Source organism: Dasypus novemcinctus, chromosome 6 (genome assembly GCF_030445035.2).
Source record: "Dasypus novemcinctus isolate mDasNov1 chromosome 6, mDasNov1.1.hap2, whole genome shotgun sequence".
Classification (NCBI taxonomy): Eukaryota; Metazoa; Chordata; class Mammalia; order Cingulata; family Dasypodidae; genus Dasypus; species Dasypus novemcinctus.
In genome coordinates, this window is record NC_080678.1 from 38527109 (window position 1) to 38545178 (window position 18070).

The following is an 18070-nucleotide window of genomic DNA, read 5'->3' on the forward strand; positions in this document are numbered from 1 at the left end:
AAGAGGTGAAGAATTTTTTCTTTGTTTTTTGTTTATTATTGGAATAATGAAAATGCTCTAATAATGATTGAAGCGATGAATGTACAGCTATGTGATTTTACCAAATACCATTGATTGTACACTTTGCATGGATTGTATGCTTTATTAATATGTATCAATTAGGTGGATTTGTTTAAAAAAGAATAACCAGCACTACTAAAGAAAGTTACAGGGATAGATAAGCCCAACCAGACATTAAAGATACTTTTAAACACCTTTCTAATGAAAACTATGTATGTACTGGTACATGAATAGAATTAAAGAATGCAGAAACAGAAACAAGTACATATGGAAGTTCAGTATATGATAAAGGTGGTGTCTCAAATCACTGAGGCGAAGACGGATTTCTTAATAAAGGTGCTAGGGGAAATAACCATTTTGTGAGAAACAAGTAAACAGCAGAATGCGGAACTGTGACTGACCCTTGATCAATCCCTTGGAATATTTGTCAGTGATTGATGATTTTGCTGTGTACACTTGGAGCAGTGGACCATGCCATCCCAGCTTATCAGGTTGCTTCGCACAAACTTCAAGATTGATGATCTGCACACACCTGGTTGCTTTGTTAGGGCCCTGAGTTTTGGTTGCTGTGGCTGACTGTGTAGCTGAATATGCTTCCCAGATGACCAGCCACCATAGAAGACTCAGACCCCGAAATTCAGACAGGCCTCCCTAGGCAGAGACATTGCCCATAGGTTCCAGCAGTTGGCTGAGAGAGAAAGTATATCCTGTACAGTCCCGGAGGGGAGACATGCCTAACCTCTCTGGACTCCACCAATGCATATCTTTTTCCTCCTGCTTTTGCTATGTATCCTTTGCTGTAATAAACTTTAGTCAGCAGTATAATCTGCTATTGAGGCTTGTGGGTGGCTTTAGTGAATTGGGGAGGTTGTGGGGCCTCTGAAACACTCTTGAAAAAAAAAAGTTAGATCCATACCTCACACCACATACAAGATGAAATCCAAAACTGAGCAGACATCTAATTGGAAAAAAGAACTATACAAAATCTGGAGAGAAAATGAGGATTAGTCCTCTTCAACATGAGAGAGAGGAAAAGATTTCTATTTGTGATTCAAAACCCAGGTGTATAAAATCAAGACTGATAAATTTGACTTCAGAAACCACTGCTGCACAGATGGAAAAAAAAGGATGACCAATATCAAAAGACAACTGACAAACTGGTAGATAATATTTGCAATATACATCTTAGATAAAGAGCTAATATACCTAAAACATAAGTAACATAAAAAGCCAAGGGGAAAAAGATAAACATAATCCCCCCAAATTATTTATAAAATGTTCCAAAAAAAAAACACCACAGATGAAAAGATATTCAAACTCACTCATGGTAAGAGAAATGCAAATTAAAACTACACTGAGATTGCTGGGTTCTGCTCAAAATGGGAGGCATGCCTTTCCCTGCCTTTCCCACTGTCTTTCATTGGATGCAACTGAAAACTGAACAGGATGCATGGAACACCTACCTGAGGATTCTGGAAAACAAATAACACACAGATTGGAGAAGGAAACCAGACCTCAAAGTACCCCTGAACTACCAGTGAGTTTCCTGTTTTATTTTTCCTCTGATATCTTCAGGCCTGGACTCAAAAAAAACAGTCCAAACCCAGAACTACACCAGGTGCAAACAGAAAGTGCTCCAAGAAAAACCCTCTACCTATGGTCTGTGGGCCATAGAGAATGGGGGAAATCCACAGGTTTGTTTTTTGGTTTTTTCTTTTTCCTTGTTCTCTCTTACAACAGTCCATAGGCAAACCCATGGTGGCAGTAGAGGGGATGACAGCAGCAGTCAGGCTGCCACCTAAAACTCTGAGAGAGGAGAACCCTTCTCTCTGAGAAGACAAACTAGATCCCTAGAGCAAGGAGGGATCGTCACTGGTCCCCCCCCCCCACCCCCCCACCCCCGTCAGTTCTCTTGCCTCTTGCCCTGGAGGCAGATGCAATCGCAGGAAGTGCATTCAGAGCAGGGAAGCTGAAGTGTCCTCCACCCTGCCCTGCCAAACTTCTAGCTAAAGGACCAGAAAAAGTGTGAGGGAGCTTGGGAGTTGAAGAAAATGGTCCCATAAAACTGTGTCTGTCCATCAATCATGTGGGATCTAAGCCCCCTCTTGATACAGAGGTGGAGGGGACATCACCATCTCAGGGTCCACAGGATAGAGGAATAAAATATGGATTAGAGTGGACTTACTGGTATTCTACTATAGAACTATTGTGACCAGTAAAGAAAGAAACTATAGCACTGATGTGGAGAAAGTAGCCATGGTAGCTGCTAAGGGCAGGCAGAGGAAAGAAGAGATGTGATGTGGGGCATTTTTGGGACTTGGAGTTGTCCTAAAATGATACTGCAGGGACAGATGTTGGACCTTATATATCCTGCCATAACCCACTGAAAGTATTGGGGGAGAGTGTAAACTACAATGTAAACTATAATCCATGCAGTGCAGCAGTGCTCCAAAATGTATTCTTCAAATGCAATGAATGTGCTACAATGATGAAAGAAATTGTTGATGTGTGAGGAGTGGGGTGGGGTGGGGTGTGGGGTATATGGAAACCCTTTTATTTTTTAATGTAACATTTTTTGTGATCTATGTATCTTCAAAAAATTAAAAAAAAAAACAAAAAACAAAAAATAAAGTCCATGGTTTAACTAAAAAAAGAAAAAGCAAACAATGAAACAGAAAAAAAAAACTGTGCCTGACCTTCTGGGATCATCTCTGAGTTGCGCATGGATGGTTCTGATCCTAAGCAGCACTCCACAGGCTTTGAGAACTGAACTTCAGGTTATGCCAGTGACTAGGTCCCACACTGGCCCATGGGTACAAGACAAATTCATATTCCTCTGCAAAGGTTTTGAAGACAGCTGACATTGGAACCACAAAATGCATAGAACTTAAGGCCCATATTTAGTTTAGCCAATTCCTGATAAAATAAAATTTTAAAAATCAACAGTCTCCACAGGATTTGTACAAGAAACAAGGCATAATATTCAAATGTCAAGAATATATTCCAAAATTATTCAATAGGTCAAGAACTGAGAAAATCTCAACATCTCACCAGGCAAAAATAATAAACAGACTCTGACACAGAGATGGCACAGATCTTGGAATTATCAGACAAAAACTTTTAGAAAAACCACTAAATGGAATGAAACTTGTGCTTTTGGAAAATGGAGTGGACGTACTTTTCCTTATTTCTACTGCTAAGCACAACTAAAAGCCCTGGGAATTATACACAAAATAAATGCAAGATGACTCTGGAAGGTGGAGAGAAGATGGAAGAGCAGACAGGGAGCTTAAAACCCGAGGACTGACATGGTAGTAGTGAGTTCCCTGGATTTTCTTTTGGTCTAATACCAGACTTGGGGCTGAAGAAACTGAAAACCAAGAAATGCCATGGAATAGAGACAAACCAACCAACCCTAATGACAGCCTATTCTCTGCAACCAAACAATTAGGAAAGGAGCATCCCAGGAAGGCCGAAAACTGTTAGCCAATGACCATTTTACTCCAGCCAAATACCACAGGAAAAAACTGTGGCCCCCGCCCCCACTAGCAAAGACTGAGCTTTTGTGACCCAAGCAAGTGAATACCTGCTTCCCACATGGGAGGGCCTGAGTTCAGCCCCCGGTGCCTCCTAAAAATGAAACAACAAGCCAAAAAACCAAAAAACCAACTTCAGGGGAGCCACTTGGTTCAATAGCTGAGCTCCTGCCTCCTATGTATGAGGTGCTGGGTTCAGTCCCCAGTACCTTTTAAAAAAAAGACTGAGCGGACGGCCTACTCTTCCATCCACAGGAGGATGTAATGAGGCACCCCAACACCTATGCCAGCACAGTGTTAGAGACCAAGTAGGCAGCTGGGCTTATATCCCCGCCTGCCAGGAGTGAGTATCCCCCAACCCAGCACACACTGCGGTGTCCGTGAGGAACATGTGCAGAACCAGAACGCCCATCGCAGCTCAGCAGCAATGAGGAGCCTCAATCTAAGCGTACACCTTAAGAAACTAGAAACAAGAAGAGCAAAATAAACCCAAAGCACAAAGAAGGAAGTAATAAAGGTTAAGACCTGAAATCAATGAATTTGAAGTCAGTAATACAAAGAGAAAAATCAATGAAACTAAAAGCAGATTCTTTGAAAAGATCAGTAAATCTGACAAAGATCTAGTCAAACTGAAAAGAAAAAAAAAAAAGAGTGAGAAGATACAACTGACCAATTTCAGGAATGTATTAGTGTTTTAATGCTGCTGTAACAAATTAACACAAACTCAGTAGCTTAAAACAATCCAAATTTCTTATCTTACAATTCTGTATATCACAGATCTGTTAGGTTAAAATTAAGGTGTCAGCAGGGCTGTCCTCTTTTCTGGATGTTCTAGGGGAGAATCTGTTTTCTTGCCTTTTCCAGCTCCTAGAGGCCACCTGCAGCCCTTGGCTCATAGTCTCCTTCCTCCATCTTCAAAGCCAGCAACACTGGGCTGACTCTTTCTCAGGCTTCTCTCTCTGGTTCTCTCTCTTCTGCCTCTGTCCTCTCTTGTAATTATATTGGGTCACCCAGGTAATCCAAAAAAATCCCTCACTTCAAGGGCCCATCTCTCCTCAAGGAATGTAGTTTAACAAGCAATTGTATACTCACAAGATGGAGTACTATGCAGTTTTAAAACAAAGAATGAGGGGGCAGTGGATGCGTGCTGGATTGCTATGGCAATGCCACTGCCACTGCCCATGGGGTAGAAGAACGTGTGGCATGGCCAGGAAGAGGCCACTCCCTTTCCCAACTTCAGTGCCCACTTCAGCCCCTGCTCAAATCCTGGCCTCAGCCAATGAGAATGATTGGAAAAGGAACCACATTAAACATTGCAGTAACAATGGCCTGATGTCAGTATAAAGAATAACAGGTGAAGATTCTTGGATTCTTTTCAGAATGTTAAAGGAAAGTTCATATATAATTGTTCCTAGGTGATGCTAGCTCATACTATGGTATGAAACTGCTTCAGTAACAACTTAAACTCATTTACTTAAACCTTATGTTTAATGATATCAGGCCAGATGGTAGGGAATTGATTGTTATAGCACTGCATAAGAATACAACTCTGAAGTTCCTAAGAATGACTGGAAACAAGATTGAAAGTAAAGGTGGAGTGACTTTTGTTGCAATGCTGCAAATTAATTCATCCTTACAGAAATTAGATCTGGGAGGCTGTGATCTTGGAATGCAAAGTGTGACAGCATTTGCTACAGTACTAACTCAAACCAAGCAATTAAGAGAATAAACTTCAGTTGTCCTACACTGTTTGGTGAAAAGGAAGAGTCCACAGTCTAAATAGGCCACATGTTAAAAGAAAATCACTGCCTTGTTGATGTACACAGGTATATACATGATATAAAAATTATGGTATAAAACAGTCATGTGGCAAACTATATCTAAACACTGTAGAAGCCTATACTACCTTGATGTTTGTTGCAATAAAATAACTTGTGATGGGATGGTGTATTTGGCCATGTACTGAAAAGTAATAATAGAGCTTTCTTTCTTTTTTTAAAAGAAGATTTATTTATTTATTTATTTCTCCCTCCCCTGGCCTGCTGTTTTTTTGCTGTGTCCATCTGCTGTGTGATCTTCTGTATCTATTTCTCTTCTTGTCTTCTCTTCTTATCTTTCTGCCCTAGGATTCACTGGGATTTGATCCTGGGGATCTCTGATGTAGAGAGAGTTTCCCTGTCAGCTGAGCCACCTCAGTTCCTGGTCTCTGCTGTGCTTCACCTTGACTCTCCCCTATGTCTCTCTTTTGTTGAGTCATCATCTTGATGTGCGACTCTCTTGCGTGGGCACTGGCTCATCATGCAGGCACTTGGCTTGTTGTGCAGACACTCGGCTCACCACATGGGCACTCATGTGGGCACTTGCGTGGGCACTCAGCTCACTGCATGGGCACTTGGCTCGCCATGCAGCTACTCAGTTTACCGCATGGGCTCTGGCATGCTTTCTCTTCTTTTTCACCAGGAGGCCCCAGGATTGAACTCAGGTCCTCCCATATGGTAGGCCTTATCACTTGAGCCACATCTGCTTCCCTAGATCTTTCTTTTAATAAAACAGAAACACAGGAAGAAATTATGTCAGTGAATTTATTGCTTCACATAACAAGTCTTAAAGTGTTAGTAGTTAGCAATAACAAAGAAGGAGAAGAACTTGTTGCACTTTCATAATCAATGAAAACAAATCCTACTCCCACTAATATCTGCATTTGGGGAAACCAATTTGATAAGGTTACATGCATGGCTTGTTGAAACTTAATTCAAATGGTCCATCCACCACCAGACAATACAGTTGTGGAGCCATTTGTGGTAGATGAGCATGTGTATCTTGCAGAAGTCTCTAATTACTTTAAAAAACATTCTTATTGGACACCAACTACGGAGAAGCTTATGGCCATTTATCTAACACAGTTTTGTCCTTATACAAATATAAATGAATTCTAGGGAAGCCGGACTTGGCCCAATATATAGGGCGTCCGCCTACCACATGGGAGGTCTGCGGTTCAAACCCCGGGCCTCCTTGACCCGTGTGGAGCTGGCCCACGCGCAGTGCTGATGCGCGCAAACAGTGCCCTGCCACGCAGGGGTGTGTCCCGCTAGGGGAGCCCCACGCGCAAGAAGTGCGCCCTGTAAGGAGAGCTGCCCAGCATGAAAGAAATTGCAGCCTGCCCAAGAATGGCGCTGCACACACAGAGAGCTGACACAACAAGATGATGCAGCAAAAAGAAACACAGATTCCCGGTGCCACCGATAAGGATAGAAGTGGTCACAGAAGAACAGACAGCGAATGGACAGAGAGAGCAGACAACTGGGTGGGAAGGGGAGAGAAATAAATAAATAAAATTTTTAAAAAAAGAATTCTAAAATAATTGTCATATATTCCTCTTACTACTTTCACAGTCATCAGTATTTTACTGGCTATTAAATTCATTTTCTTTCATTAAAAGGCAGAATAATTTCACTGGACGTTCCCAGGACAGCTAACAAAAGGATGATGATGAACACCACCTAGCCCAAAAAACAGAGTATCCACAATGGCAAGCAAGACAGTTCCATCCATCTGCCCCATGGAATACTTTTTCTAACTTTATTTTGTACTTTAATAATTGAAAATATAAACAATAATTAAGAAATAAAAAGAAAACACAGTTGAATAAAACCCTACATTTCTGAATTCAGTGTACTGGATACATATAATTTTTTTAATCATACAATATATTACATAATATATTTGGTTCATAGTTATGCAAATCATATATATTTGTCCTTTTGTGTCTGGCTTGCTTTACTTAATAATGCCACATGGAATCTAAGCCCTCTCTCAATTGGAAACAGAGTAGGCATCATCCCCAAATCCCCAAGATTGAGGAATTAACAAACACAAGGGGGGAATGCAACTATGGACTAAAGTAGGCTTATTATTATTCTAGCAATGGAAGAACTTGTATCATTGATGTAAAGGCCGTGGCCACCAGAGGTTTTGAGGGGAAAGAGAGGGAAGAATAGGTGTAACATTGGGCATTTTTGGGACTTGGAATTGTCCTGTATAACATTGCAATGATAGATATATCTTGTCAAAACCTATAAAATTGTGTGGTGCAAGTGTAAATTATAATATAACTTACAGACTGTGGTTAGTAGCAGTGCTTCAATATATGTTCATCAATTGTAATAGTTGTACCACACTAAATAATAAATAAATAAGCAAATTAAATAATAATTTAAAAAACAACAGAATGAGGAAGCTTGGGTGTGGTTGAGGTGGGAAAATCTGTATTTTATATATGTTTCCACAATAAAAAAAAAGAGAGAGAGAGCAACTAAAGAGACAATTAAATGCATTACTTGATCTTGGATGGGATTTAATGATGGAGGAGAAAAGTTTCAAAAGGATATTGTGGCAGTTTGATATTATTTATGAATTCCAAAAAGATATTGATTATGTTTATAAACTGGTTTGTTCCTCTGGGCGTGATACCCTTTGATTGGTTTAAATTGAAAGGCTTTACCTTTACTTGATTAAGTCAAGATTAGGGCTTTGATTCGACCACGTCATTAGGGCATGCAGGGTTGAGTCCCCATCCCCTTGGTGGGCTCTATAAACGGATACTCAGTCAAGAAGACAGAAGAAACACGGAGGAAGAGAGCTCCATAGACATGGTAGAGAAGAGAGATTTGATCCCGCAGGCCCTGGGGAGAGAGATGAGCCATTTGCCTGATAGTTCGCAGTTGAAGAGACCAGAGCCCTGAGCAGCTGAGCAGGCCCGGAAAGAGACGAGCCCTCTAGCCTATAGCTGAGACGGGAAGAAGATGGGCCTGTGGAGCCTTAAGAGGAAAGAGGAAGGCTGAACCTTTGCAGGTGTCGCCCACCATCTGCTTCAACACGTGGCAACAGAGTTGGGTGAGGAAATAACTTTGAGTTGGACTCTTGAGGGCCTTATAACTGTAAGCTTTTACCCAAATAAATACCCTTTATAAAAGCCAACAGAGAGTTCTGGTACTTTGCCTCAGCACCCCTTTGACTAATACAGACATTACTGTGATATATGAAAAAAAAACTTACAGACTGTAAGCTTTAACTCATTGTTAAATTTCTTTAACATGATAACAATACTTAAGATGGTTACATAATTGAATGTCCTTGTTCTTAGGAAATGTACTTGGAAGTATTATGTATTCAAGGAGCATGAGGTATACAACATAATTTCAAATGTTCAAAAAATAGGTGAGTAGATAAATAAGATAGATGAATAGAGGACGGATGGATAAATAGAATGATATGGCAAAATAGAGGGATATGTTGAAGTACTCTGTGTGGGTTTTGTATTATTTTTGCAATGGTCCTGTAAGTTTGAAATAGTTTCAAAATAAAAAGTTTTTTTTTTTTAAAGAATGAGGTTGTTCCTTAGGAAATACTGTGAGTGATTTCCAGGTTTTATTGGTAAGTAAATAAAACAAAGCACAAAAGAGTTTCTATACTATGCTACCTTTTGTGTAAGAAAGGAGAATGAAGAAAATAAACATGTATCTGCACGTTTGAACAAGAAACACAGGAAGGAGAAGACAGAGACTGAAGAGGTTGGTTATTGTCTAGGTGTGGTTGGAATATGGTGGGAAGGACAGATGGGATGGATATGACACTTCCCTGTACATACCTTTTTGCATAGTCCTGATATTTGAAAACATGTTAATTTTTCACAAGCAAAAAAAAAAAAAAAAAACAAGGATGGGGGAACTCTCTAAAATTGAACACAACTAGAAAGAAATGAATCAAGCCATATTTCAAGTAAATAAGATAAACACTGTGATGGGGATGGTGGTAAGAGCTAATCCAAGTTATTTTTGAAAACAGGATTGGACAATATGCCCTCAGGCTAAAGACAAAAAGCACAGAAAGTACTTGCTTTGCTTGATTTAGATATGCAAGAATTTCCACTGCCATGGTTTAGTTAAATCACACTGGTCTTGCCATTTTAAGGTTCAAGTTTCAGTTATCATAATATATTAACTCTAAGTAATTCCATAAAGTACAAACTTCCCTGCCAACTCTTCAATCTACAAGTATCAAAGGAAGTAACAGAGGCTCCTCATGATCAGTCACCATTTATGTCGTTTCTTTCAAAGACAGCCGCTGTTCGGTCACAGCACTTGACGTTATTCAGTTCATGCATAGACAGCAAAGCCGTAGTTGTGTTGTCTCTTGTGATAAACTCATGTGACATTTCACAGAAATTGTCCATCACAAGAGGGAAGTAGCCTTCAAAGATGTAGGAAAGAAATGAAAAGTGATAATGCTGGAAGTGAAATTTCAATCAAGCTTAAATGGAGTTAGTGAAGGCGAAGGTATCGACATAAATGAGGAAAGTGACTGTGATGAAAAAAGATGATGACGTCCCAAAGGAAGTGACCACCAGTAAAAAAATTCACATTAAAGGAACTCTGGGAGATATTTCATCATGTTAAAAGTGCAAAGGATAAAATGTTGTAAGCGGATCCTAACTTAGAAAAGAGTATGAAAATTTGCCAAGAAATAGAAAAGATGCTGGCTCTGTACCGTAAGTTATGCAAGAAGTCAAGTACTATTTAAGCTATTCTTGATTTTTTTTAAAAATTGTGATAACATATATACAACACAAAACTTCCCATTGTAACAATTTTAAAGCATATAATTCAGTGGCACTAATTACATTCACAATATTGTGCTACCTTCACCACCATCACCACCATTCATTACCAGAATTTATCATCTGTACCCATTAAGCATTAATTCCCCATTCCCCCTTGCCCCAGTCACTATGATCTGTAATTTACTTTCTGTGTCTATGAATTTTCATATTATAGTTATTGAATAGAAGTGAGTATTTGACCTTTTGTGTCTGGCTTATTTCACTCACATGTCTTCAAGGCTCATTCATGTTGTAGTTGGATTAGAACTTCATTTCTTTTTGTGGCTGAATAGTAGTACATTGTGTGGTTATCCCTCCTTTTGTTTATCCATACTTCTTTTTTTTTTTTTATTTAAAAAAAATTTTCTCTCCCCTTCCCATGCCCGCCCCAGTTGTCTGTTCTCTGGGTCTATTTGCTGCATGTTCTTCTTTGTCTGCTTCTGTTGTTGTCAGCGGCATGGGAATCTGTGTTTCTTTTTGTTGCATCATCTTGTTGCATCAGCTCTCCATGTGTGCGGCACCATTCCTGGGCAGGCTGCACTTTCTTTTGCACTGGGTGGTTCTCCTTATGGGATGCACTCCTTGCACATGGGCCTCCTCTTCGCAGGGACACCCCTGCGTAGCAGGGCACTCCTTGCGTGCATCAGCACTGCACACAGGCCAGCTCTACACGGGTCAAGGAGGCCCGGGGTTTGAACCGCGGACCTCCCATGTGGTAGACGGACGCCCTAACCACTGGGCCAAGTCTGCTTCCCTATCCATACTTCTGTTGATGGACACTGGGGTTGCTTCCATCTTTTGGCTATTGTGAACAATTCTGCTGTGAACATTGGTGCACAAGTATATGTTTAAGTCCTTGCTTTCAGTTCTGGGTCATATGGTAACTCTATGTTTAGAACCTTTATTTTTTAAGTTTTATTTATTTCTCCCCAACCCCTTGTCATTTGCATTTGCTGTATCTGTTCATTGTATGCTTTTCTTTTTAGGAGGCATAGGGACTGAACCTGGGACTTCCCATGTGGTAGGCAGGAGCTCAATTGCTTGAACCACATCCACTTCCCTTATGTTTAGAACTTTTTTAGAAACCACCAGACTCTTTCCTCAGGGGTTGCACTATTTTGCATTCCCACAAGCAATGGATGTAAGTTCCAATTTTTCTAGTGGACATAATGGACAAAGGGTATGGGGAAAGGCAGGAAGAGATGAGAGGTGGAGGCGTCTTCGGGACATGGAGCTGCCCTGGATGGTGCTTCAGAGGTAATCACCGGACATTGTAAATCCTCACAGGGCCTACATGATGGAATAGAGGAGAGTATGGGCCATGATGTGAACCAATGTATATGAGGTGCAGAGGTGCCCAAAGATGTACTTACCAAATCCAATGGATGTGTCATGATGATGGGAACGAGTGTTGTTGGGGGGGGGGAGAGGGGGGGGTGGGGGGGTGGGGTTGAATGGGACCTCACATATATATTTTTAATGTAATATTATTACAAAGTCAATAAAAAATAAAAAAATTAAAAAAAAAAGTTCCAATTTTTCTTTGCCACATTTATTTTCTGATTTTTTTTTTCAGTAATTGAATTTCCTTTTACTATAGAGGATATTATTGTGACATTTGGAAAAATCTGAATAAGGACTAAGGACAGAAAATAGTGTTGTATGAATATTTGTTTATTGACTTTGATAACTGTCATATGGTTATGTAAGAGAATGCCTTAGTTTGAGTTTGCATTAAGGTTAAAGGGATATCATGTTTGCAATTTAGTCTTAGCAGTTAGGAAAAAAAAAACATACACACACAGCCAAAGAGAGGATGATAAAGCAAATGTAGCAAAATGCTAACATTTGGGGAGTCTGCAAGAAGGATATCTTGGGATTCATTGTACTGTCCTTGCAATTTCCTGTAAATCTGAAATTATGTCAATTTAAAAAAATGTTTAAAAATAAACTGTGAAAAAAGTCAGAAAGGGGAGGAGGTAGAGGTCAGAGATTGGTCAGAGGAAGGAGGAAACCAGGAAAGGTTTCAGGAGAAAAGATAATTCCAAGAGAGTAAATGACTGGTCACTGGATTTGTCTTGAAATATGGATGTTCCTCAGAGACCTTTTTTGATTTTCTTCATTTCTTAATGTATACACTGGGGGTGAGGGCAGTAATCTCATTTATTCACAGCACTTCCATTACCACCTAAATGCTAATTTCCAATCTCTATCTCCTGCCCAGATTTTTCTTTTTACTCCAAGCTGCATATGCAGCTATCTACTGGCTACCTTCCATGGCATGTCTTCCAGGTACCTCAACATGCTAAATTCATAATCTTCTTTCCAAACTAAGTTTAATTCTCAGGGAATTATATCACCATCCTCTCAGTCACGCAAGACACAGACACACCTAGAACTCACCCTGAACACAATCTTTGCCCTCATCTTTCAAATCTGAATACCATGTCCTGTGTCTCCCAAACCTAAATATTTTATTTTATTTTATTTTTTAAAAGATTTATTTATTTATTTAATTCCCCCCCTTCCCCAGTTGTCTGTTCTCTGTGTCTATTTGCTGTGTCTTTTTTTTCCCCGCTTCTGTTGTGGTCAGCTGCATGGGAAGTGTGGGCGGCGCCATTCCTGGGCAGGCTGCACTTTCCTTCCCGCTGGGCGGCTCTCCTTAAGGGCGCACTCTTTGCGCGTGGGGCTCCCCTATGCGGGGGACACCCCTTCGTGGCAGGGCACTCCTTGCGCGCATCAGCACTGCGCGTGGGCCAGCTCCACACGGGTCAAGGAGGCCTGGGGTTTGAACCGCGGACCTCCCATGTGGTAGACAGATGCCCTAACCACTGGGCCAAGTCCATTTCTCCTAAATATTTTATGAATCTTTTCATTTCTCCTCCTCTAATTATACCTCCAATACTAATTACCTAGTCAAATCTGGGTTTTGTAAACTGCTGGTCACCTTAAAATTAATGAAAATCAATTTAATGGTTTGCACTTATCTTATTTAAAGAAGAGAACATCAAATATCCCAGTGTATTTCATGTGGTAATTATAAATAGCAATGTTTCATAGAACTTTAATGTCATTTATAAATATCTATGTACTTAGATGAGAACTGGGTTAAGATGTTAAGCAGATTTCTTGTTGTGTATCATGGCCGAAAATGTTTGAAAGCTACTGATCTAGATCACTGTTGTCCAATAGAAATATAAAGTAACTCAAAAATGTATTAATATTTTTACATTTTCCAGTAGCTACATTACAAACATAAAAAGAGACAGGTGAAATTGATTTTAATGATGTATTTTATTTAACCCAAAACAGCAAAAATAACATCATTTCAAAATGTAATCAATATAAAATTATGTATAATTTACATACAAAGTCTTCGAAATCCAGTGTGTGTTTGACATGTACAGAGCATCTCAGTTCAGACTAGTCACATTCCCAGCACTCAGGAGCGCCACACAACTGGTGGTTACCATAGTGGACTGTACAGGCCAGATTCTCGCAATGGTCTCCAAACACAACTATCTCATCTTGCTTTCCCCCAATCCATTCCCCCAATTTCAGCCTGAGACATCTTTCCAAAACGTTTAAATCTGCTTATCCCATTCCTTTGCTTTAAATACTGCAACAGCTTCTCTTATATTACTTTAGGGATGGAGTCCAACCTCTTGAACAGGCTTTTCAATTTATGTCAGGACCTGACCCTGGTTTAGCTTTCTAGGCTCATCTCTTTCTTCTCCCTCCTCACATGTGATGCTCCAGCCATAAGGAGTTTTGTTTTTTTGCTTGAACATGCTCTGGTCTCTCTCACCTCTGGCTTTTGCACAAGAGCCACCATGGTTTCCCCTCTAGTACAGTATAATATTGTTTTACATAGAGTGTGTGCTCAGCAAATGTTGAAACTTAGTTAAAATAAACAGGATGGTAAACTCATACTGGGGGCTGCCTCCCCCTCCTTCAACCCTAGAGATGGCATGGAAATTGATAGATCTGGGAAGCGGATATGGCCGAAGCAACTGGGCTCCTGCCTACCACATGGTTCAATTCCTGGTACCTCCTAAAGAAGATAGTGAGTTGGTATGACGGGCAGGTGCAGCAAGCTGATGCAACAAGAGACACAAGAGGAAAAACATGAGAGACGCAACAAAGCAGGGAGCAGAGGTTCCCAGTGCCTCTTAAAGAGGACAAACAGGACAGCGAGCTGGCACAACAGGTGGGTATGGCAAGCTGACTCAACAAGATGATGAAACAAGAGATGCCACGAGACACAGAGGAAAAACATAATGAGAGACAACAAAGCAGGGAACGGAGATGGCTTAAGTGATTAGGTGTCTCCCTTTCACGTAGAAAGTCCCAGGTTTGGTTCCTGGTGCCTCCTAAAGAAACAAAGAAGATGAACAGATACAGCAATAAATAAATAAATTAAATAAATCTTGAAAAAAAAGGAATTGATAAACCTGTAAAAATTGTAAAAAACCTGAGGATCCCTGTGTGTGTGTATGTATGTGTGTGCATGTGTGAAGTAGCAGCTCCAAGAGGAAGGAGTCAGGGAACTACAGAAAGGAGTTGATCTGGGGAAAAGTTTTTTATTTCTGTGTTTTTTTCTTTCCCATCTGACCCAAAGAGGATCATTCCCCTTCCGTCCTCCACTTCACCCTCACCCTCTATTTCCACTAATAAGTAAAACCACCACACCATCCTAGATATTGCCAGGGCCAGTGCAGTTAATTCAGAGCAGCAGCACTCAAGAAGGGTGAGGTGGTGGGCGGAAAGAGGCAAGGGGTGGTTGAGGATAACAACGGTCAGTCAAATCCTCTAGCACCCCTTCTCCCCCCACATACACACTTTGAGGAAAAGAGCAAAGTCTAGTTTAGAGCTTGACTATAGGAATCATACTACAGGGATTGACTCAAGAAACTGACTACAGGAAAGTTCTCCGAGGTCAGGGATAACTGCAGTGTGTGTGTCTGTGTGTGCGCGCACACACACATGCCTGCATGTGCTCTCGCACTTACACTTGCCCTGACCAACACGTAGTGATGGAGCCCAGATATTAACACTGGAGGCTTTTCATCTTGTGGCCCACCTTTTCCCAATGTTGGGCATCATTCTCTCCCTCTGGGTATATGTATCAGTCAAGGTAGCTGGTACTTTCAGGGAAATATGAATTCATGGAGAAAAATAATGATAGGTAAAAGGAGCACAACTTCATTGGAGCAAGAAATAGAACGACCTAGACTTGATGAATCAGAACGAAATGTATCAGATGGAAAAAGAATTTAAATAAGTATAATACAGGGAAGCGGAATTGGCTCAATGGTTAGAGCATCTGCCTACCACATGGGAAGCCCGTGGTTCAAACCCAGGGCCTCCTTGACCCGTGTGGAGCTGGCCCACAAGCAGTGCTGATGTGCACAAGGAGTGCCCTGCCACGCAGGGGTGTCCCCTGTGTAGGGGAGCCCCACACACAAGGAGTGCGCCCCGTAAGGAGAGCTGCCCAGTGTGAAAGAAAGTTCAGCCTGCCCAGGAGTGGTGCCACACACACGGAGAGCTGACACAGCAAGATGACACAACTAAAAGAGACACAGATTCCTGGTGCTGCTGACAAGAATAGAAGTGGACACAGAAGAACACACAGTGAATGGACACAGAGAACAGACAACTGGGGTAGGGCGGGGCCGGGGGAGAAGGGGAGAGAAATAAAAAAAAATCTTAAAAAAAAAGACATAGACTGATAGAACGGCTAAAAAAAAGAGCTCTTTTGTGAGAAACAAATAGACAAATGGGACCTTCTCAAAATTAAACACTTTAAAAATAAATAAATAAATAAATAAATAATACATATCCTCAAAGAGAAAAGAGTTCATGTTGATTGTGTCGGGGTTTCACAACCTCAGCACTAACATTTTGGGTCAGATAACTCTTTGTTGTGGGAAATTTAGTAGCATCCTACCCACTAGATGCCAATAGTTGTGACAACCAGAATGTCTTCAGACATTGCCAAATGCCTCCAGAGGGAGTTGGGTGGGGGTGGGGGCAAAATCATGAGTTTCATGAAGTAGGAACAATAAATCATGAAGATTCAATTCAATATACTATAAAAAACATAATGTAGAAATAACTCAACAAATGGGTTATGTAGCAAAATGGAGGCAACTCAAGAAGGAATTATTGCACTGAATAATCAGGTAGAGGATCTCTTCTAGAAGCTGTCAGGAAGGAGTAAGGAAAATATGGAAGGAAGAGAATTAGAAGATAGTAATAAAAGTAATAATATCCACCTAATAAGAATACTAGAAGGGGAAAAGTAAATACAGCGGAGGAGATACTTGCAGATAAAATGCTTGCTAGTTTTCCAGAATTAAAAAAAAAAGACCTCAGATTGAAAGGTTTTATAAATGGTCAATTAGGATAGACAGGAAAAATTCTATCCTAGACCCATTAGAATGAAACTAAAGAACACCAAAGAGAAAAAAAGATCCAAATAGCAGCTCCCTTACAAGGGAACAAGATGCTGATTGACACCAGATTTATCAAAGCATTCCAGAAGAGTGTGGGAGGAGAATGGGAGTAGGGATCAGGGAGGAAGGAGAAAAGTGAAATAAAAAATAAAAGTGGGCCTTGAAGGCTTTCAACAAACTTATCTCAGTTGTAGTGTAACAGAAAAACCACTGCACTTGGTTTAAGTAACCTGGACTGAAGTCCAAACCTGACCTTTTGGAAGTTAAGAGATAAAGTTAAGTAAGAGGTTGAGATCATGGGGGTGGTGTGTGTGCGTGCGTGTGTGTGTGTGTGTGTGTATTTTTTTGGACTCAGTCTATGGGCTTCAACATATACAGATAGATCCAGTTCCCAGAACCTGATTCCTGAGACTGATGTATATATCAGAATGTTAATTTATTATACACAATGCAGTAAAACATCTTTCCAGTGAACAGTAAGCACACCTTGATTTGTTTTTCATGGCATTTCCCAGTTTATCTAAGTGCATGGGAAACTCAATTAATAAGTTAGTTAGCAAATACCAAATCAAAGAAAAAGTTGAAGGGTCTTGAGGAAAAGGCTGAATTCTTCTCATCTCATCAGAGTACACTCTGATTCAGTTTCTCTCTTAGCCAATGCTCAATAAATGCTAACCAATTTTTTCTTGCTCATGCTCCCTTTTTCCTACACCCCATGTCTCATAATTTTACTTTAGACATTCAATTATATCAACAGCTATTTATTACCTGCTAGGTATCACAATCTCATTTATTTATTTTTAAAGATTTACTTTTATTTATTTGTCATCTTGCTGCGTCAGCTCTCCGTGTGTGTGGCACCATTCCTGGGCAGACTGCGTTTTTTTTTTAAGATTTATTTGATTTATTTCTCTCCCCTTCCTGTTCCCCCCCCCTCCCAGTTATCTGCTTTCTGTGTCCATTCACTATGTGTTCTTCTGTGATCGTTTCTATCCTTATCAGCGACACCAGGAATCTGTTGTTTCTTTTTGTTACATCATCTTGTTGTGTCAGCTCTCCATGTGTGCGGTGCCATTCTTGGGCAGGCTGCACTTTCTTTCGTGCTGGGCGGCTCTTCTTACAGGGCACACTCCTTGAGCGTGGGGCTCCCCTATGCGGGGGCACCCCTGCATGGCAGGGCACTCCTTGCGTGCATCAGCACTGTGTATGGGCCAGATCCACACGGGTCAAGGAGGCCCGGGGTTTGAACCGCAGACCTCCCATGTGGTAGGCGGATGCCCTATCCGTTGGGCCAATTCTGCTTCCCAGGTTGCACTTTTTTTGTGCTGGGTGGTTCTCCTTACAGGGTGCACTCCTTG

General features: G+C 40.8%; 1 pseudogene; it reads left to right on the plus strand.

Moving 5' to 3' along the window:
- Positions 1–4881: 4881 nt before the first annotated feature.
- Positions 4882–5562, plus strand: LOC101426383 (leucine-rich repeat-containing protein 34-like; annotated as a pseudogene).
- Positions 5563–18070: the final 12508 nt, after the last annotated feature.